This window comes from Cryptomeria japonica, chromosome 2 (genome assembly GCF_030272615.1).
Source record: "Cryptomeria japonica chromosome 2, Sugi_1.0, whole genome shotgun sequence".
Taxonomy (NCBI): Eukaryota; Viridiplantae; Streptophyta; class Pinopsida; order Cupressales; family Cupressaceae; genus Cryptomeria; species Cryptomeria japonica.
The window spans coordinates 375,523,941-375,546,909 of NC_081406.1; positions in this window are offsets into that span (position 1 = coordinate 375,523,941).

Genomic DNA, 22,969 nt, shown 5'->3' on the forward strand with positions numbered 1-22,969 from the left:
CAACCCTCTAACTCTCCTAATCTTACTAGCCTTCACAATGTTATCAAAGTTTACATGGCAGAGTCTCCTATGCCATATCCAGCTATGATCAAATTTAGTCATAAGACATGTACTTATATTTGCATTCAGCTGAAATAGGTTAACTTTGGTTTGCATGCCGGTGGCCACCAATTCACCATTCTTTCCTTTGATTTTGCACACTCCATTCTTGAATTCCAAAGTGAGACCACTATTGTTCAGCTGGGCAACACTTAGAAGGTTGTGTTTGAGACCATCAACCCAGTACATATTGTCAACACTACTCTTTCCATTTAGAGAGATGGACCCTCTGCTTTTGACCATGCATGGTGCATCATTACCAAAGCGAACCACACCACCATCATACTCTTCCAAGGATAGAAACTTGCTCTGGTCACTAGTCATATGGTGAGAACAACCACTGTCAATAATCCAATCATTGGAATTATCAAACTAGGAGACAAGAGCCTTCTTGTCTGACACATCTTCCTTGACAGCAACAAACACAATATCTTCATTTTCTTCATCTTCTGATTCCTCATATGTGACACCTTTATCAACTGCCACAAAATAGTTTCTCCAGTTTCCTCCTTTTAATTTCTTGAACCTTTCCAGTTTATCCTTGTTGTCATCGTTAGGACAATTTACAACAATATGTCCTATCCAATTACAAGAAAAGCATTTCAGAGGAAGCTTACCTCTGTATTTTCTGGTTCCCTTAGGAAGTTTCTTGGCAAGAAGAGCTTCAAATGCCATCAAAATCTCCTCATCATCCATTTCTCTACTTTGTCTTGGTTCACCACTAGTGCTAGCTTCTTTTCCTTTTCTGGATGGTACAACAGAAGGTTTAAAAGTTGATTCAGTCTTTTGAACACTACCATCAAAACTATTTAGCTCATAGGCTGTCAACTTTGCAATGATGGAGTCTAGGGATACCTTAGTCTTGTCTATTGATCTCAGATCCTAAATAGAAGCAACCCTTATTGCATAGATCGGTAATAAGGATCTTGGGACTTTTCTTACCACAGTGGAATCTTCCATTTTACCACCTGCACTCTTGATATCTCCAACAACGGTTTTGATTCTTATTCCATACTGTTGAATGGTCTCACCTTCAACCATCTGCATGTCTTCAAACTTCCCTCTAAGGCTTTCTTCCTTAGCTTGTTTTACATGCTCATCACAGCCATAGTTATTTTCAAGAGTATCCCATACCTCTTTAAGATTTACCTTATCTTGGACATCAATAAACTCAATGTCAAATAAACTACTAATTAGGGCTTCCATGACTTGCCCATTCTCCTGCATCTCTCTCTTTTGGTCATCGGTGAGAGTACTGGTAGGGGCAACATAGGCATTCTCAACATAGCTCCAGTGTTGAGCACCCATGCTTCTGATGTATATCTTCATTTTGTCTTTCCATATACTGAAATTTTCTCTATTAAAATTTGGACCTTCCCTCTTCATCATTAGACTGGGATCTTTACCTCAAGCGGTTAAGCTTATAACACAGAGGACCTGGAGGACGCTCTAATACCAATTGATAACATGAATAGTACCAAACCGGTACTAAGAGGGCGGGGGGTGAATCAGTATAGACAAAAACACACTCTTTAACTAGTTTGTCAGTAGACATTGTGCATTGACAGACAAACAGTAACACCGGTCCTTAAACAGAGTACAACTGGCAAAACCCAGAATAACTGAGACAAGCATAAACCAGTTGACACTTATCTTCTCATACAATCTAACACTTTATTTCCATTTCACTCTAATGCATAAATAGGTAATCTACCATCAAAAATATACATATAAGCAGCTAGATCAACATGATTCACCACTTGATAGAAAACAACATAGCATCACATGAAGAAGACATCACACATGACACACATATTTTTCACGTGGAAACCCAACTGGGAAAAACTACGGTGGGGATGAATACCCACAAGCTTGTTTTTGAACTCTTTAGAAGTCTGCTCTGTTAGGAGCCTTATCCAGTTAAAGACTGATACAATAGGTTCAGTTAGGAACTGATCCTGTTAGGAATCACCCAGTTAAGGGTTAAACCCTGTTAAAGGTTACCTTGTTAGAGGATTTCAAAAACTCAATGGTTTTGAGTCACCCTGTTAAAGGATTTACAGCAAGCCAGTTAAAGCTACCCTGTTAAGGGATTTTCCAACTGTTGAGGTGGTTAGAGATCAATAGGTATTACAATGATATGGTAACAACACTCAATTCCAATGCAGATCCACTTAAGCTCCTCTTCACCTTCTGTACTTACACTCTGTAGGTATCACTTCTCTCCTCTGGTCTGGCAAGAATCACGTATCTCTTCTCTCGGATACACACACACAACATTTGCCAACAACCTTAGAAATAATCACAACATCGACCTTATAGGAAAATAGATAGGTCAGTAGCATAAACCCTAAACCCTAAACCTGTTAGGTTAAGGAATTCAAATGGTTCAATCCTGACCATTGAGCATACTGCAATAAATGCAACAGTCTTGATCCAATCTCAAGACATTCTCCATCATTTGTTTTTCACCGATTTCATGGTGGCTAATAACCCATCACACGTTATCGTCGTTTACAGACTTCACACATTCCCGATGTAGATAGGAACAATCTCCTTCAGGCAAGATCCTTCACGCACACAAGGCTTACATGGCAACATGATTTGTTCTTCATTATCATTCTAACTCATCACACACAGTCACCAATTGAGCCACACAGGCTTGAAGTACTTCAACCAGAAACCCTAATGTTGAGACTACCAATCGGTAGTCATACAACGCTTCTATGTGCCAGTTCCCGTAACCATATGCCGGTTCACCTTAAACAAACACACCGCTTCACTTTGGCACAAATGCCGACTCACAATGTTCACAGTGTTATACCAGTTCACTTCTCTTCATCATATTGACATCAATGACAACACACAATGTCATTATGTCCTCATACCGATTCACATAATGCTAGTAACTAGGTATCTAGAATGAATTAGAGATTTTGTTAATGTGTTTGAGATATAGAAATTGATAGATTTTGAGTTACCAAGTCTCAAATAGTGAAATAACTACCCAACCATAAGTAAAGCATTGTCACAGGGTAATGTTGAAAGTGAATGACCTTATGATCTCAAAGACTTCATGTCTAAATATCTAAGAAAGGAGAGAACCATTTTTTCTCTTGAATGCAAAAAAATGATAAGCATGGATAGTTGCCTTGCTTTATTAATGCTGCTATATGCAAATGTAGAAATTTTGCAAATGTAGTGCATTTAAAAACTATAGCGATGTAGTGCTTTGAATAAAATGATATGCAATGTAGAAGTAAAACCTGAACTAACCCAGCCCTTAGATATAGTATCGTTTAAGGTGCATGTTGGTCATAGGGTCAGGGAGTTTTGTGTAGGTAGTTCATTGGTCTTTGTTTCAAGGGTCAGATAAAGATGTCTTTTCCAATAGGATATAAGGACTCAACTAAGTGTACATGTTCAGCATCTCCAATGTTGATTTCCTTAGTTTTTGGATTTTGTGATGAAACTATGGTAAAGTCTTATGCAAAGGGTTGGATAAGGGGTATGGAAGGATGAAAAGGAGGTGTTGGATAATGGATCAGATATTGAAAGTTTGGTACATGAGCGAATGGAAACATTTGTGGGATCACCATTGACACACATCTTGAGGGATGGTGGATTAATGGAGGAAAATTGGATCTCATATTTTGAGATTTGAATGGAGGAACAACTAGGGATTTTGGGACATAAGGATCCAAAATGGATGAGGGAGGTGATGGAGAAATAGATTTGGAAGGTTTGGATGGATGAACAACAATCTTGGCTATTGATTTGGACTTTTATTTAGACTATTGTGCTTCAAGGAGATGCTTAGGGATCCACATGGTTTTTGATTTTTCACTTTTATAGTTTATTGGAAGTCATTGCTTCTACAAGTGCCTTAGGAACTCATATAGATTTTGATTTTTCTTTCTTTTTCTTAGTGGGCCTTTGTGTCCTTTTAGATGGATGGAAGGTACGCGAATATGTACACCATTGTTGATCCTGCACAAGGGATGGAGGAATATACGGTCCTAAAATGGATGGAAGAGATGAAGGGGAAGGCGTGTACTTATATTTTGGTTTAGTAAGGGTACCAACATTTTGAGGAATGTTACTAGGACCATGACTCTTAATAGTTTCTTTAACATGGAGGGGTTCTTGCTTATGAAGGTCTACCCCTTTGCGTTTATAAATATTTTGACTTGTAGGATCATGAGAGGGATTTATAGGCATGATAGATCCTTGAGGTGAACATGAGGATTATGAAAAGAAGATGAAGGGATACTTTGATCTTGACATGGAAGAGGACCATTGGATAGAATAGGAAGGGTGTTTGACTCTTCATTTTGAATAGGATCATTTGAAAAGGTGGAAGAAGCATCATGATCTTGCTTAGGAAGGATGCTTTTCTCTTGAGATGGAAAGGGTTCATCTTGGAAGAAATGGAAAGGTATAAGGGAATCATCATGGGATGCTATGGAGATAGGATATTTTTTAACCATTGGATTGGATGGCCCTTGAGATAGCCCTAGAGGATCAACATGAGAAGATTCATCATTAGGTTCATTATTTGAGGGATATAGTATGGATTTTTGTTGAGAAGCCTTAGGAGATGGAGGAATCATGGAAGAGATGGAGGATACATGTGGGCCATTGTTAGAAACAAGTTCATCATTTTGATCATGCTTGATAATGACATCTGGTTTCTCCTTAGGTGAAATTTAATGATCTTCAATTTCAATAACACCATCATCAAGGAGGTCTTGAATTTTATGTTTTAATTCCATACACATTGAAGTCTTATGTTTGTTATGACTATGGTATGAATAGTAATTATTCAAAATTTCACATCCCCATGTGGTCTTTTTAGGCAATATGATAAGATTGTGCTTAAGAAGCTCGTCCAAGATGACTCAATAGATTGCCCCAAAGGTGTAAACTATCTATCTACGGGATAGATGTATTTTTTTCTTAGTGAAGGTGTCTTGTGATCTTGTTAAGATTTGGCTTTTGATTTTTAATTACTTTATGTTCCACCTTATATAATTGTTTTAGCATTTCTTGAAGTCGTGTTCTTAATATCATGAAATTTTATCTCAAGAGGGGTCATTGAATATTTTTGTTGGGCTTGAATGTCATATATTTCTCTCTTGAGATCTTGAATTTGTTGGGAAAAGGTAGCCATGGGCTTCTTACTTCTATCAGAATTTTTAGAAGAGCTTCTGGTTTGAATAGGCATTCACAACCAATGGGACCGAGAGCTAGATGTGATGCAGAAGTCAAGATTAAATCAAAGCTAGTTATTCATTTGACGTAGCGATTTGAGAGAAGTTACTAAGACTCAGTCTGGTTTCAGGAATGATCTATAATGTATAAGACGTGATCTAAGTAACTTAGTTTGATTTGAGAGAAGTGACAATGACTCAGTCTAGTTTCAGGAATGATCTATCTTGTATAAGACGTGATCTAAGTAACTTAGTTTGATAAGTAGTTGATTGAACTAGCTGAAAGATGATCGAAAAAATCGTGCAACACAATGACAGGGGTACACTATCAAGATTGTTTATGCTCAGAATTATGATGACCATATTTATGCTCATTGTAGACTGATTAGGCAATTATGACAATTTTGGAAAAGTGTGCAAGCAGATAAGTTTCTGGACTAACAAAATCAGAAATTCATATGACAGAGTATTCAGACCTAGATGACAATTTAGCATCTCTCAGATGACACAGGCAGTTTCTCGTATGAGTTGCTACCTATACTCGCATGATAATTTAAGGTTCTCTAGATGACAATCTAATGAGGATTATGTTTACTCATATGATAGTCTATTAAAGCTCAGATGACAAATATCTATGACCAGAATGACGATTCTGAAACCAGATGATAAATTGATAGGACCAATTAAGACTCGTACGACAACAAGTATATAGCCAAACGATAATTCAGTAGACTCATATGACAATGGACTGGATAGAGATGAGATTCTGACAAAGACAAAGTTTTGATCACTGATAGAGATGAGATTTTGACATGGACAAAGTTTTGATCACTGACAGAGATGAAATTCTAACAAGGAAAGAGTTTTGATCACTGAGTTTTTGATGTTTTTGACTGTTTTCTCCACTTTTAGTATTTCAGTTTCAGTTTCAGGGATGAAAATACAATAAACACATAAGATGTAAAATGACTTCAACCACAACACGCTAACCCTTTGAAAGTTGGCTTAGAGAAGAAAACCTTTGCATGCAAACTTGGGTACACACCCAATAGCTAATCAGAATATGATCATTGAGTCTCACACAATGGATTCTCAATGCCATATTAGCTGACTCCAAATGCTAATGGGGGCATGAAATTTCAAGTATCTTAGGAGAGTTACAATCTCTCTTACACAAAGATTATCCCCCTTTTGGAGATGAATTGGGTAGCCTCTATCTTATAGTTCTTAGTCAGAAACTCTATTCGAAATTACGCCTTGAAGTCAAGCAAGCATGATTGAGGCCTATAGCCCGACAAGGTTTAGAAATAATTTGTAGTCATGTAAATGTGCTTGAGACCACGAGGCCCTACAAAATGCTCGATATGAGAAATCTCAAAGAGAAAACTTAAATAATCCTGTCCTCTGAGACTTTAATCACCAAAGGGCTATTTATTATAGTGAGTTGGAATTTATTATAGTGAGTTGGAATGCTCAGGTCAAGTTGTACTCACTTGGGTCATTCTCACATGGTGATTAATTTTTCCCACTGTAATAGGCCCACTAAAGGTAGACAAATCTCAAGACTTAGAAATAGCTTCGAGGGTCTAGATTTCTGATTGTCTGTGCAGACAAGAGCATACTCTCCTACCTCTTAGATTTTTCTTAAAACACAAAAGACAGATTTGTTCATTAACCAGATAGTAATTTAAGTACCTAAAAAATGAATTTAAAGAATACACGAAGTTCACTTGAATCTCCTCAGGCAACCTGCAAAAACAACAAATCAATAGTCATATTGTTTTTGTGCGACATGCATGTTCTTTGACAAGCATTCTGTAGGAAATGGCTAGGCTGTCAAAATCTCTCAGGCAGACAGACAACAAGTTAGGGTCAGCATTAGTCCCATAAAAATTCAACAAGAAAAACCCTAAAAAATGCAGTTTGTTTTAATACCAAAATAGAATACCATATGATTATTCTCACCCAGTCGTACGATAATTCATGATGGACTATACGATACATACAATTCATCATTCGAGGCTCTGTGAAAAATCGTACGACTTTTGCAATGACTTTACGAAAAAAATACGAAAAATAAATCTAAAAAATAGAAGTTAATCTACGAGGCCAAAAGATGTAGTCTTCTGCCCCACGGTGGGCACCAAAAATGAGTGTGTGAAAAGTGGAATAATTCTACAAGCTATAAGACACAACACTTCAATTAAGTCATTGCATCCATGGTTAGACAGTTATAATCATGAATATAAAAACCATAACAAATCGACTGATTTCCTTCTAAATGATGCGAGTATAGAATTGCTCTCAGATTTGTCTAAGGAATACTAGTGACTAGACTACACCAAGATGAAGGATTTAATCTATATGAGTACAATAATTAAGCTAAATGTATGCAAGATTAAGCTAAATGTATGCAAGATTAAGCTAGATGAATAAAAGAAGTAACGATTAAACTAAGTATGCAAAAAGCTAAACTAAGATGCAATAATCTCAAAGCACAATATCTTCAGATTAACAATGAGCGGTTGAGATTCCTCAAGAAAAATCACACTTTAGGATAATTGAAATAATTGAAAGATCAGATTCAGTTAATCTTGAGATAGATTCCAATTATAGCTTGATTGAATTCATTAAGATTATAAGTCTAAGTTTGCATTGGAGATAAATTTAGTTGAATCCATGTACTTGAGATAAAAATAGGTGATTCCATGCACGTTTCTTTAATTTATTCAAGATTTTTATCTAGAAAAAGCCTTTTCAATGCAACTGAACCTCTTTCCTCAATAAAAGCTTTAAGTTTTATTTTTAGAGAAAATGATTAATTCAATTTTATTGATTTTCCGATTTCTCAAGTTATCTCAATTTTAGAAAAAGAAATATCTTAAGTTTGATTTCTTCTCTCAATTTAATTCTTTTCTTTTGTTTTCAATTTAACTCTTTCTTTTGCAGATTAATTCCTCTTTTTGTGATAAATCTCTTTTTGTAAATTATCTCTTTTTGTAAATTAATTCCTCTTTTTATGATAAAATATCTTTTTGTAAATTAATTCCTCTTTTTATGATTAAATGGCAAATTTATTTATTGATTAAATATGCTAGGATATTTAATTAAATAAATAGGATAATTGATCAAAATGATTTACTTGGAATGATTAATTAAATAAATAAATATTTAATTAATATAGAGTGATTTATTTGCCATGTAACATTAATGATTGAAGAATTAATCAATTAGGTGCTCAATGTTGATTTAATTGCCTTTGGTTAGAACCTTGGTGATGTTGTCGAGATTAGGGGCCCATGGTTTAGGTGACCATGTTTAGGTTGCTTGACTATTATTTTGACGGTAGGCATATGGGTGGGCCCTAGCCATGTATACCTTTGGCTTCGGTAATAGCCTATGTGCTCCTTTCCATGAGGTATCGCTATGTTGGGTGTGACTTGTGTGTGCCTTCTCCACTTGGAGTATCACCATGTCGTGTTGAGACACGATGTAGGATGTGTAGGACATCACCATGTAGCCTACAAGTTTTGTTTGGGGTAGGGTTCATACTCCTTATCATCCCCCGAATTATTTTGAATTTTCTTAGCCCTAACCTTACAGAACTCATAAATCATGAGGATAAGGCCTTGATAGGCAAGGGGGCTAGCTTTAGGATTTTTAATGAAATTTGCCACATTATCGTTCAGAGAGTAGGAAAGATAATAAGGGACAGAGATCTTAATGTCATGGCAAAAATTGGTTTAAAAGGACAAAATGATAGCTATAGAGTTTTGTAAACCTACCATCAACAGTGACATAATCCATAATTGCCCTAAGCATTTTCCTCCAAAAAAGTTTGATTTGAAGAGGGGTAAAGTAAGATTTGTTCGACTTTACCAAGTTATCCCTCTCCACATTAGACTTCGGGAAGGTCTTCACGACATTGTCAGACAACTTTCGATCCTTGAAGAACTTCACACCTTCCATATATATGCCTGTCACCTCCACAATTAGCTCCTCATCTAGTTTGAAAGTTTGGCCGAATAGGGTGACTTTCTTCTTAGACCAACCCTTAACAAAGGATTTGGAGGTATGATCCTTCTTTCCATGCAGCTTCTCCATGAAACTCTCCACTCCTCCCTTCTGCAACCTCCTCCAAATTTTATTTTCCTTCTTCCAAGCCTGGCAGCTCAGGGGTTCAATCATGTTGATATTTCCACCCATGGTGATAAGCAGCCCGAAGATATCAGTCACACTTACACTTTGAAAACCTTAACAGTGTAAACAGGGTAAATGAGCGCTAAGAGACTCGACAGATAAAACCACCCAGAAAGCATGTGAAAAGAGACAGATCATTCTGCCTAGAAGTTTCCCCCTATCGAAATAATAATTTCCATTATTCCTCTCATTAAATGTAATCATTATTAGATAGGGGGGATTGAAACCATTAATTTGATCAAATAATAAGTGCCCCTTCACCTCAAAAGATAATGATCCTTCATTTTTCCACGAAAAAGAGGCAATAGAACTAACTCCAAAGCTAGCAAAGAAGTTTGCACACTTGTTGTCTTCTCTAAAAACATGAGTTATAATACATTCCTCAAAGTCATCAATAATCTTAAGATAATTAAGAATGATATTCTTAGTATTCCAAGAAGGCTTATCCAGTATTTTGAGACATCTAATAATGTTTAACGAATCTTCTTCAATCCAAACATTTTTTTAATATTTAATTGTCTAGCAATTTTGAGGACTTCCAAAACTCCCATGGCCTCTGCTATGTGAATGAACTGAATCCCCAACGGAGAAGCAATAGAAGCCACATAAATCCCATTAGAGTTTCTTATAACACCCCCACATCCTTCTCTACCAAGGTTCCACTTAGCAGCACCATCAAAGTTAATTTTCATCCATCCCTCCAGAGGGTAGCACCAGACAATACCATCCCTACTCTTTTTAACTCTGAAGTTACTGATGTCAACTTGAAGATCCCAATTCCTAGAAATAATCTTATCCTCCTCCTTGACATAGGATGAGGAAGTAGGTCCAACACCACCAATAGATAGGTTCAAGTTCTCTCTAGCAGCTCTGCAAACTTTCTCAAAAACAATCTTAGAGGAACAAGTCACATTTCTAAAAATTCAATTGTTTACTTCTTTCCACACCTACCAAGACACAAAAGGAAATAACAAAGACCAAAGATTTTTTTTAAAAGGGGTTAGAAGAAGGAGACTTCCATTGAGTAAAAAAAACTTCCACCTTCTCAGGAAAGACCCACTCAATACTCCAAAGATTAAGAATTCTACTCCAACTATCAAAGGTAAAAGGAAAATGAAGAGCAAGATGAGAGACAGATTCACTAGCATTAAGGTACAAAAAACACCTATTCAGAAGTTGAAAACCTTTCCTCATGAGGTTATCAAGAGTAAGGATTTTATTTTGAAGAAGAAGCCAGAAAAAAATGTTGATTTTAGGAATAAGAATCTTAGACCAGGCTTTGGCCCAAACAGGAGGATGAAGAGTTGGAGGGCTCAGAACCTTGATGGCAGAGGCAACCGAGAAAGAACCATCTGAAGTCTTCTTCCAAATAAAAAGATCATCATGATCCAGATCCACACAAAAGGACAATAAAGCCTGCTGGAGAGGAGAAAATACAGCATCAATATCCTCCAACCTAACCCAATAATATTGCTACCAATAATGACTAACCAGAAAGCCAAATATTTCTTTACAAATCTCCATAAAAGACACCAAATTATCATCATGGCATAGGGGTCTCTCAAATAGCCAAAAATCTTCCCAGAATTTGATTTTAAAACCTTTGCCAAGAACCCACCTAGCACCGCCAAAAGCAACTTGTTTGGCCTTAAGGATGCTATTTCATATAGCCGAACCCTTAGGGATTTTATTGGATTGAAGGAAGGAAGCAATATTCGGAACATCCTGAAGATAATTTCTAATCCAAACCAAGTTCTAGTCCTTTATGTCACCAAAAGACCTCCAAATTTGTTTATCTAACAAAGCATTATTAAATTCTTTTATAGTCCTTAATTCAAGGCCCCCATAACATTTAGGACTACAGACCCTTTCCCAAGCAACCAAGGGAAGTCATTTTTTCTCTTCTACCCCGGTCCATAAAACAAAATTCTGAATTTTGTCTATAGCATCAACAAACTTAGGGGGGATCTTAGAAAGACTAAGAGCATAGACAAGAAGATTTTGAAGAGAAGCCTTTAAAAGCAGCAACTTCCCCGCTTGACTCAGAAGAGCCCCTTTCCACCTAGCCAATTTCTTGAAAAACCTATCCACGATAGAACTCCAAAAGGAATCAGGAGGAGAGACCCCTAAAGGCAGCCCCAAATAGATTGAAGGGAAGGAATCAATAGAACAATCGATAATCTGAGAAATATTTCTCTACCTGCAAAGGGGAGTGTTAATGAAAAAAATAGAAGTCTTGTTCCAATTTATCAATTGGCCAAACACTCTAGAATAAGTTTGAAGAGCACTTTTTAAAGATCTAGCTTCATGAATAGAGGCAGTGCCAAGGAGGATATTATCATCCATAAATTGTTGATGGGAGCAGACCACGTTGGAAGAAGAAGTCATAAGACCCTTAATATCTCTTGATATCACCATCTTCTACAATAACTGACTCATACTTTTAGCTAAAATGGTAAAGAAAATTGGGGAGATAGGATCCCCCTGCCTAAGACCCCTAGTTGGCTTGAAAAAAGATGAGGGGGGGCCATTAGTAATAACAGACATAGAAGGAGTAGAGATAATTTGCCAAATGAGCTCTAAAAATTTACCATCAAAACCAAAAGCCTTAAGAATTCTTTTCAAAAGGAACCAATCCACTCTGTCATAAGCCTTAGCAAGGCCAAGCTTACCAAGGAAACCATGTTTTTTAGAGGCAATAAGAGAGTGAATGTTCTCATTAACCAAAATTATAGAATCCAAAATTTTCCTTCCTGGCACAAATCCATTGTGATGCGAAGAAATAAGAGAGGGGAGAAAAGTGATTAATTTGGAAGTCACCACCTTCGATATAATATTATAAAGAAAATTACAGATACTTATAGGTCTGAACTTATCCATAGAGTCTGCTCTAGGTTGTTCAGGAATAAGAACCAAAAAAATAGAATTCACCTCCTTAAGCAACGATTTAGTTCCAAAAAATTCTGTCACAGCTTGAACAATGTCCTTCCCAACAATATGCCAGAAGTGATGAAAACAGAACATTGGGTACCCATCAAGCCCAAGGGATTTATCTCCTTGAAATGAAAAAACAACCCTTTTAATCTCATCGTAAGAGGGAATGTCACATAATACCTTATTCTGCTCCAATCTAATAACCTTTGGAATATTTCCCAATAAGGAATCTTGATCTTCACTACAGAGGTTAGAATCAATAGTGAGGCGTTCAGAAAAAAAAAAGCAAGCAGTCTCCTTAGCAATATTATCATTTCCTTTAATCATATTTTCGTTCACCACTAATTGGGAAATCTTGTTGGCTGCTTTGTGTCTAACAATGGGCAAATGGAAATATTTAGTATTCTTATCTCCAGTCGATAGCCAAAGAGCCCTTGATCTTTGTCTCCAAAAGTCTTCTTCATTAGATATGATTTTATGATATTTAGCAAGTATCTCATTCTTTTTATCCCTAGAGACAAAGTTATATCCATCTTTTTGGATAGAATCTTGGATTGATTTTAACTCTGATTTTAAAGAATTTTTCATAACAAATATATCTCCAAAGACTTCCTTGTCCCAGACCCTTACTCTGTCCTTAACATGCCTAAGTTTCTTAACAACTCTAAACATAGTAGATCCTTCTACCTGAATATTCCACCATAGTCTGATATTCTTTTCCAAGGTAGGGTGAGATAACCACATTTTCTCAAATCTGAAAGGGAATCAACTTCTTTTAACAAGCGGTTCAGCCACAAAAGTAATAGGGAAATGGTGAGATCATATTCTATTTATGACAGATAAACTATTATTGTACTTAGTGAACCAATCATTGGATATTAACACTTTATCTAGTCTAACCTGAATCAACTCATCACCATCCCACCTATTTGACCAAGTAAAGGCCACTTCACGCATCTCCACATCAGTGAGAGACATATTAGTTATGAAATTCATAAGATCATTTTTGCTATCCAGAAGATTTTGAGATCCCCCATACTTTTTAGAATCATATAGGGGATTATTGAAGTCACCCATGATCATCCAAGGATCATTTTGAAAACCTTTTCTATTTTCCTCCACAACTTTCCAAAATTTAGAACTAGCAACTTTAGAGTTTGGAGCATAGATGTTAGAAAGGACCTAAATAAAATCATCCCTAATATGCTTAAATCTAATGCTTATCATGTTACCTTCAGCTTGGATCACTTCGCCCTCCATAACCTTCTTATTCCAGAAGATAGCAACACCCCCTCAAGCTCCTTCAAAACTACTACCAACAACCCCTCCAAAAGCAAAAGAATTAATTTTTTCCACTTTTTCTTTACTCATCTTAGTTTCTTGAATTAAGACAACATCTGGTTTATGGTCTCTAACCAGATTCCTTAATATTTCCTATTTATATGGACCATTTAGACCCCTTATATTCCAAGATATCACCTTCATTTAGACAGGGGGAGTAGGTCTCCAAGATGGTACGTTGACTTCCATCAGTTACGTTCAATTTACTTTCATTTTCTCTGTGCCACCTAGCCAATTTTCTACCCAGGGAAGATTTGGAATTGCCAACATCAGCCTTAGCTCTTGTTTTAGTTTGGATACCCATGGCATTACCTATTTTATTATTCTTCTTTTTTTCCCACCGTGAGAAAGTCCCCATCCCCATCATCATCGTTCTTGAAGTCTTTCATATCATGACTCTTTAGCTTATGATTTGGGGTACTAATATTATCTTTTAAAATCTTCAAAGCTTCCTGGCTACCTGAATCCTAAGAGTCTAAACTTAATCCCATAGGAATAATAGACTCCTCATAGTTTTTGTGATCAATTTCAGGCACCTTAGAGTAATCTATACTTTCGTTGTCTACCTTGTCTTCCTTTGACGGTACCTTCCCATTTGTCGCCAGTTCATCTATCTCACATTATTCCAACTGCAATTGCTAGCTATCACCATTACGTTGCATGTCAACATTATTAGACTCCACTCGATCATTCTCACTAGGTTCTCCTTCCTTAGTCTCCTTAATCACAGCAGCTGGGATCTCTAGAGCCTGTAGTTTCGTTACGTTTGGCCTCCTATTGTCCTTACCTGGTTTCTCTTTCCAGGATTTCTTTTGAAACCCTATGTTCTTAGAAGTGATCTTCGGATTGCTCGTACATCTTTTGGCCCAATGTCCAACTTTTTTGCAATGAAAACACACAAAAGGAAGATATTTGTATTTAATAGGTTGTTCCCATGTCTCGAGTTTAGAGAGGATATCAATAAACAAAGGGAGATCTGAGTTATGGAAAACATTCACATAGATTCTAGCATAAACTAACCTTTTCCTTGCAACTATCATAGGATCCATAGCAATATATTCCCCAAAAGAGATAGCTATCCCTTTAAACACATCTTCAACCCAAAACTCCAAAGGCAAACTAGGTAGTTTTACCCAAACCGAAGCCTAATAAAAAAAGGATGAATCTTTTAGCTCTAGCTTTAGGGACCATTTCCTTAAAGTCAAGGAGGTTTTTCCAAACATCCATGGGCCTCCATAGAGAACCCCCTCTAAATCTTCTGAACAGGAGAAGCTAAAAGCAAAAAATCCTTTGGGTAAAGCTGAAATATCAACTTGACCTTTCAGATGCCATTTCTTTTTAGCGAAGACCCTAACATTTTCAATATTAGGCCTTGGACCAAGAAATTTACCCACCAAAGTAAAAGCCATTAAGGATATATTATGCTCAATCATAGTGTGTGGAATGGATATGGAAAAATTTCCCTCTATCTTATTTCAGATATCTTTCCCCTTAGGTAAGCTAGACTTACTAGTAGATTTCGTACCAAATAAGCCAACCCAATATTTTGGGGGGCCTTGGAAAACCACATTTTGTTCCAACTCAGATTCCCCTCTTGAAGAACCTTTTCCACATGATCCAAGGACCCATGAAAATTGGCCTTCCCCAGGGTCAAAATTAGGGTCCACAGGATGGGGGTCCCCGTCCGAGTTGCAATCCCCATCCTCCATCTCACTCACAGATTTGTCTGAAACATGCAACCCATGCACAAAGATTCATGTTCGAGCCCCAACATCTTTCCCGCTCAGCAGACTTCCACCCACGTCCATTTGAAAAAACCACATACCACATATAATGTTAATTCTCAATATATAGCATCAATTAAGGTGACACCTAATAAGGTGATTTTTACAAAGGGTGGCTCACTGCCTGAATGCTCACTACAGGAGGGGTCACTGCCCAGAAAAAGGCTCACTGCTAAAGGAAGAAGTAAGAAAAAGAGAATCCACCACTGTAACACAATCTACAATACCGGAACTATTTTTGGTTCCTTGGAAATAACACACTTCATACATCATCAATCATATTATTCTTTTTCAGTCTCCCACACCTTCTATATCTCATACTTTCAAATCATCCACATATTTATACTATCTCCAAGAAACATAATCTTCTAAGTCAGCCAAAACAAAAATTTGAAATAGGTCAATGCTAATCATTCTGGTGGTGGGAAGGAATGAGAAGCAGACCATACCACAACACACATCAAATGTCAGATCAACATGTTACATCCATAAAAAATACCAGATCCAAATCATGACTCACACACTAAACCAATTCTGGTACTCATCCTTGAATTCTAGACTTAATCCAAACCCAAAATAGCACCACCCAACACATCAAAAATAAGAATGGAACCAAGATACTCATAAATACAATTGATCAACACCATATCTGAAAAATAGAGAAATCTGGATCACAATCATCACAAACAATCAACACTAAATATCAACTATAGCACATCTTCCAGAGCATCAAATATTCCTGGAACGCATCTTCCAGATCACTAACACCAATACTATATGTTGATATCAATGGCGATAATTAATGAAAACCATCAACATCACATTTTCAACATAGACATATACTTGTAAATGTTGCCATTTAAATGAATACATATACATATCTTTTGATTTTCTTGTATTTTTGCAACAATTGTTTGGTATCCACGCATGTGTTTATTTCTTTTTTGCCTATATAGATTTTCTTTCAGCATGCTCACAATGAGATGTAAAATTAACTAGATTTACAATGTGATTTTGTGCATAAAATAATTCTATTAATATCATAAAGAAAAGACCACCTCTAAAATAAAATGAGGAAATTGACATTTACCTTTTATCACTCATTTATTTAGCTATGGACCCAGCCATTGCATATAGAAGATGATGATGGCTAGAGCATACTATTAGCTAAATGATGTGAATTTACAACTCGAAGTGCCCAAGTTTGAACCTTAGCATGTTATGTTCTTGGATAGTGTGTATGGTAGAGCCTTTGAGTGCAAAAGAAGCTTTATGTTGCAAATTTCTAAAAAACACAATGCTAATTTGTGGTGTGTGACCATATTAGCTGATAATTCTTAAACCTTTTGAAAACAAGAGTGCTCCTGGGTTCAAAACTTGTGCACAACCACACTTAGAGGAAAACCTAGGACTAAACAAGGAAATCCTTGAAGGGAAGAAAATATGCAAAAGCACTTCATGGAAATGAAAAGAAACTAACTAGTGCTACCCTAGTGTAACCTACTATGACAATTAATAGTCTAAACAAAACCATTAAGAGATGTTTTGAAGTAATTTCCCTTTCTACCTAATTTATGGTATTTTGCACTCTTTTGAATTAGGAGAAAAGGGAAAGTGAGAGAACAACAACTCTCAAATTTCTTGAATTTATTTTGTAAACTAGGAGCCATAAGACTTTCTCAATTGTTGATACTATCCTTTAGTAATGAGAGAGTGATGATTTTTTGCTTAAATAGCTCATTGTCATGTTTTGAAGTGAACATGATGAAAAAGATCTAGCAACCCCCTTGCTGGGCAAAATGCTAAATAGGGCACCCTCTTGAAGGTACTAGGCTTGTGTGATCATAGTTGCATTCTAGTTTCTCTATGTTTTTCCTTTTTGCATGACTTTTTCTTCCAAACTCTTATGAAGGTATATCGATGAATTCCCTGTGTTCTTTCTTAGAATTTCCTGCTTTAGGAGATAGGGTTTTTACCTCTATTGATGAGTATAAAACTTCCAATTTATCCTAAAATTCGGCTTCATCCATCTCTTCTTTTCCTTCTTCCCAAATAGAGAGATCATTTGCTTCATGGAGATACTCTAGAAAATCAAAAATGACTTCACCTTCTTCCTTTGTGCTTGCTTCTTTTTTAGAGTTGGTTCAATCTTCCAAATGTTTATAGGGAATTGATGTATTGCCTTGTTTCTCTAGCACTATCTCTAGAGCTGATCTAGACGTTCTTTTTTCTTCATTTTCAACAAAGAAAGGAAGACCATGAAAGAAAATGTTACTACTTATCAAGTTACCATTAGTTTCATGTCAAAGTTATTCTATATACTCTAGTCAGTTATCTCTACCGAGATATTCAATTGGTATGCATAGTCTAGTCGGTTATAGAAGAAAGTAGTCTCAAAACGTAGTATACACTGAGCTATCTACCAAGTATCATTTCATGTCTACCAAGCAGTAAAGATGACACACCGAGTTGTTATACACTGAGTGAAACGTGTTACCAGATTCATTGAACCTGGACATACATATGAAAATGTGTTACAAGATCGAGGAACATCTAACCATTATCACATTGGAAATTGCACTTAATGATTGTGTATGATTTTGAGGTCATCTAACCAATGAAATAATTTGCATGGTTATTTATTCGATAAAACATGTTTGTAAGATTGAAGCAATAAATGGATCACCGTCATAAGAGATCTATTTATACAACATAAGTTAAGAATTAAAAAGGTGTGTGCATGAGTGTAAGAAGAATATTACAGAGACACAGAGGTCACTGAGAAGGTTTTTAGAGAACAGTCAAAGAATAGAGTAAACAGAAGGGTTTCCGAGTTACTATATGGGTTACTGAGGTATGCTATAAGCAAGGTAACTTATTCTGAGCACATAGAATCTGCTTTAACATTCCAGATGTAAAGTTGCAAATATTTGTAATGATTTTATTGTAATATTTTGAAGTTGTAAGAGAAACCTTTAACAGGGTAAAAGACTCTAATCAAGTCTATAAATTGTAAAGCCTCTAACCAGGTGCAGCATTTAGTTTAAGTGTTGTGAAATCCTTTAGCAAGGTAGATCTAATAGATCTTGATACTCCTAATAGGGTAAGCTATCAAAAATAGCTAAACATGTAGCTCTAACCGAGCACTCTTTATTATTGCAGTAGTGAAGTTGTGGGTGCCATCCCCACCGCAGTTTTTCTCTCTAACCAAGAGTTTCTGTGTAACCAAAATATATGTGTTATGGAGTGAATCATGTATGATTGTTATCTATTTGTTTTAGCTTTATATTATGTTACTGCACAATTCGGTTTATGCATAACAATAAAGTTATTATTGAAGAAAAGTTTTGGAGTACTGATTCACCCCTCCCCTCTCAGTACATTAGCTTTCCATATTGGGCCTAACAATTGGTATCAGAGCTTCAATCTTGGAAAAGGGTTTAACTGCCTAAAGAGAAAGATCTTATCAATGGAAGGCTATAAACAATCTCAGAGGATTGTGTATCTGCAAGAAGAGCTGGATCATGCTAATCAAGTGATTGCAGACATGCAAAGACAAATGCAAAAATCTCTAAAAGTAAGAAGAAGATTATCTGATGATTTGCACGACTCTCAAGAGTTAGTGGAACAAATTGAGACATCATCTGAGAATAGTATATCTGAAGAAACTGAAGAAATGATTGGAGTATTGAAAGAAAAGAACAAAGCATTGGCTGATCAACTAAAAGCAATGAAAAGAGAACATGAACATTTCAGCACACAGATGACTGAAAATCTTGATGCATTGAGGACAATCGAGGATAAAGTAAGAGATCTAGAAAGAGAGAAACAACAACTTAAATTCTTAGTATCTGATAAGAATGATGAAATCACAAGGTTGACTGGAATTCAACAAAATTTGTCAAATCAACTAGGTTATGCACATCATGAAGAAATTCTGAAAAATGATGAGAATCAAGCATTGAAACTTGAAGTATCAAGGTTGATCGATGACCTTGAATCAGAGAAGAAATCCAAAGAAACACTCAAGAAGTGTTATGAAGCATCAAAGATGTTGGATGAGCAACTGAATACAAGAAGACCCAACAAAGATGCAAGACTTGGTTACAAAGGAAAAGACTCTACCGAGAAGGGAATTCATACTACCGAGAGAGGAGAATCATCAAAGCAAGCTGGAAACAAGAATATCAAAAGAAAGAAGCCTATTTGCAACTACTGTGGAAATCAAGGTCACACTGCCAACATGTGTCAAATCAGAAAAGGTAATCAACCGAATGTCACTAAGTCTAAAGGTTATTGTTACAATTGCAATAAATATGGTCACACATCTAATCAATGTAGGACAAAGTCTGTTAACAATTATCAGAAGGAAAAATTCAAAGGGTTTTGTAAAAACTGCAATAGATATGGACATAGTACCGAGAAGTGCTGGCTTAAGCAAAAGAACTATATGTGGTCTGCACACCGTGCAAGTGCTAGAGGTTACCGAACTCACACAGATCCTTACCGACAATATTCTATAGTACCATGGGATTACAATACAAGGATATGGTGTGAATGTTGTGGAAGATATGGACATATAAGTGCCAACTGCTTTATAAGGTTTGGAATGAACAACCGAAGATCATGGAGAAATCCTAGTATGGCATGTTTTCATTGTCACAAAGTTGGACACTTAGCTGGAGATTGTAGAGATCAACCTAGAAAAGGCACTGAAGAAATAAAAGACAAATTAAAGATGATTTGGAAAAAGAAGGAAATTGTGTCAAATGAAGAAAGCACCTTACCTACTGAGTTAGGTGCACCTATTCCAAATTAATCGGTAAAGGTATGAAGGGACTGCATTCTCTCAAGGTTAAATCTTAACAGTTCCTATTTTATCATGTACTTAATTCAAATCTGCATAATTAAAATGTAATATTAAGTTTGAAATTATATCAAAGTCTTTTGAAGCACTATACAGGAAACATGTCTAGTTGGTGAATGAAGGAAGTTTGGTTACTCGATTAAAGCGGAAAAAGGAAAGAAGGTTAAGAGGAACCAAGTGCATTTAATGTATTTGACCTAACCTGCACAGAGCCCGATAAGGCATATGGTGTATTTAAAAGCATTTTCGCGGTCATTTTCAACTTACCAAGTTTTTGAGAGAGCAAAGCAAAGTGAATCAAAGGCGATCAAAACCTCCTACAAAGAAAATTCAAGGTATTTACATAAATCTCAACACATTGTTAAGCTGATTTACCGATCTTATCTAGTTGCCATTATCTGCTAAGTATAAAGCATCAATCGTTTGAAAATCCTGAAACCCTAAGGATCATTTGTTATCTTTTATCTGTAATCTTCAATGGCATCTAAGATCCAAGATCCCATCATTGTCAAGAATGTAGAGAAGCCCTCACTAAAATACTCTTTGACTCCCAAAGTTGCATCTGAACCGGATTCCACCCCAGCTAGTGGAGAAATACAAAAATGATATATGTTTTGAAGTTGACACCGATTACTGTTATGTGAATGTTGTGGAACCAAGAACTCAATCTTTGTCAACTATGGGATATGAGATTGATTTTGACATCACACAACAACAAATTGATGCATTTCTCTCATTACCGAGGCATGCTACCAAGCTGAGGTATGGAACCTATGAGGAAGTAAAGGAAAAGGTAAAGATGAGCATTGTAGTACCCAAAGCTACAAGAAAGGCAACAAAAATGATAAAGGCATTGTCAGAGAAATTTAGAGAAGACTCTTCCTCTACACCTGTCAAAGGCACCATTGCCATTACCAAAGAGGAATCTGAAGCCCAAGAGGCAGCTATAACACTGAGCACTGAATTGCCTTAGGGTAAAGTGTTGAAAAGAAAGAAACTGGATTCAACAAAGGCCTCACCAACTCCACCTCCAAAGTGACCTAACACAAGAGCATCTACAGCCTCACTGAGTAAGAAAACAAAAAGTGCTACTGCTCCCAAGGTAACAAAGACCTACAAGAAATCTACTTAGAGACTCATTTTGGAAAAAGAGTAGTGATACCAAATCAAAGGATGCAAGAAAATTTCAGATTGTCAAGAGCAAGAAGGTAAATGTACATAGTGTTGAAAACTTCTATGCTAATCTGAAAGAATATGGAGGATTTGGATCATTCATGTATGAAACCAGAAATAATGATGAGAAGAGACAAATTGAAGAAGTTGTCATCTGCACACTTCTAAAATTCTGGTTAGCTCCATTGGAACTAGCTAAGTCACTTCCGAATGAACTTTACTTGCATATTGATAATAGGTGGAAGTATGCAATGGACTCGGAGAAACAGATCAGAGAGAGAAGTCTAGTTCATCTATTTCCTGACATGTCAATAGATGAAATTAAAGAACATCTGACAACCTACAACTCAAAGTTTCTTGTCAAACAGAGAGCCTTAAAACTGATGAATGGGCTGTATATTGAAGTGGAAAATGAGACAAAAGCAAAGTGGCAGGAAATCTTTAAAATCAAGGATGCCAGTGAGCAAGCTGAAATTGAAATTGTTGATGTCACCGAGCAAGATCCTGATGTTACTAAGAAAGACCCTGCTAACACCATTCAAATAGACGAAGATGTCATGGATACAACGGCACCAGAACAGGAAATGATAGAAGGCAATGCATATGCAAAACCTGTATCTAGTGAATCAGTCTTGGAACAAGCTCAGCCTTATCCACCGGTCAAGCAACCTGTCTCAACCGAAACCCCTCATGACACGGAGCAAGGCACCGAAGGTCACAAGTCTACAACAGGAGAAGGTACTACTCAAGAATGGACATCTCAAGCACCTTCTAACACTGAGAATGTTGCAACTAAGACACCAAGTACCGAGACACCAAAGGACTCTACAGAGGCTAAAGAAACGGATTAAAGTGTTGCCTCTACCGAGCAACCTATCGAGGGTCATCAAGCCTCACAAGCCCTTGTCTTAGTTCCATCAGTGAAAGGTAAAGAAAAGAAGATGAAAAAGCATAGTTTTAAAGTTGATTTGTCAAAACCAATAGTGTTGCCCAATGTAGACATATCAAAATTAAAGGGGCAAGCACTCATTGATTTTGGTGAACTATGCAAAGCAAAGGCCGAACAAGAGAAGCAAATGGCGATTCAAAAGAAAAATAAAGTACTTTAGAAGGTAAAAGCACTCTTAATAGATATGCTACCTGAAGCTATAGTATCAACAAATGCAGCCATCCACATTCAACTGGATGAACTTCTAACAAAGATAGAGACATCTGGAGTAGATGCATTGGAATATTTGAGCAAGCTAAAAGACAAAGAGCTCACTGCAAAAATGATAGAAGAGGTACAGAAAGCTATAGCTATTGGCAAAGTTAAACTTTTTAAATTTATTGCTGAGTTGACTCCTCAACTCAAGCAC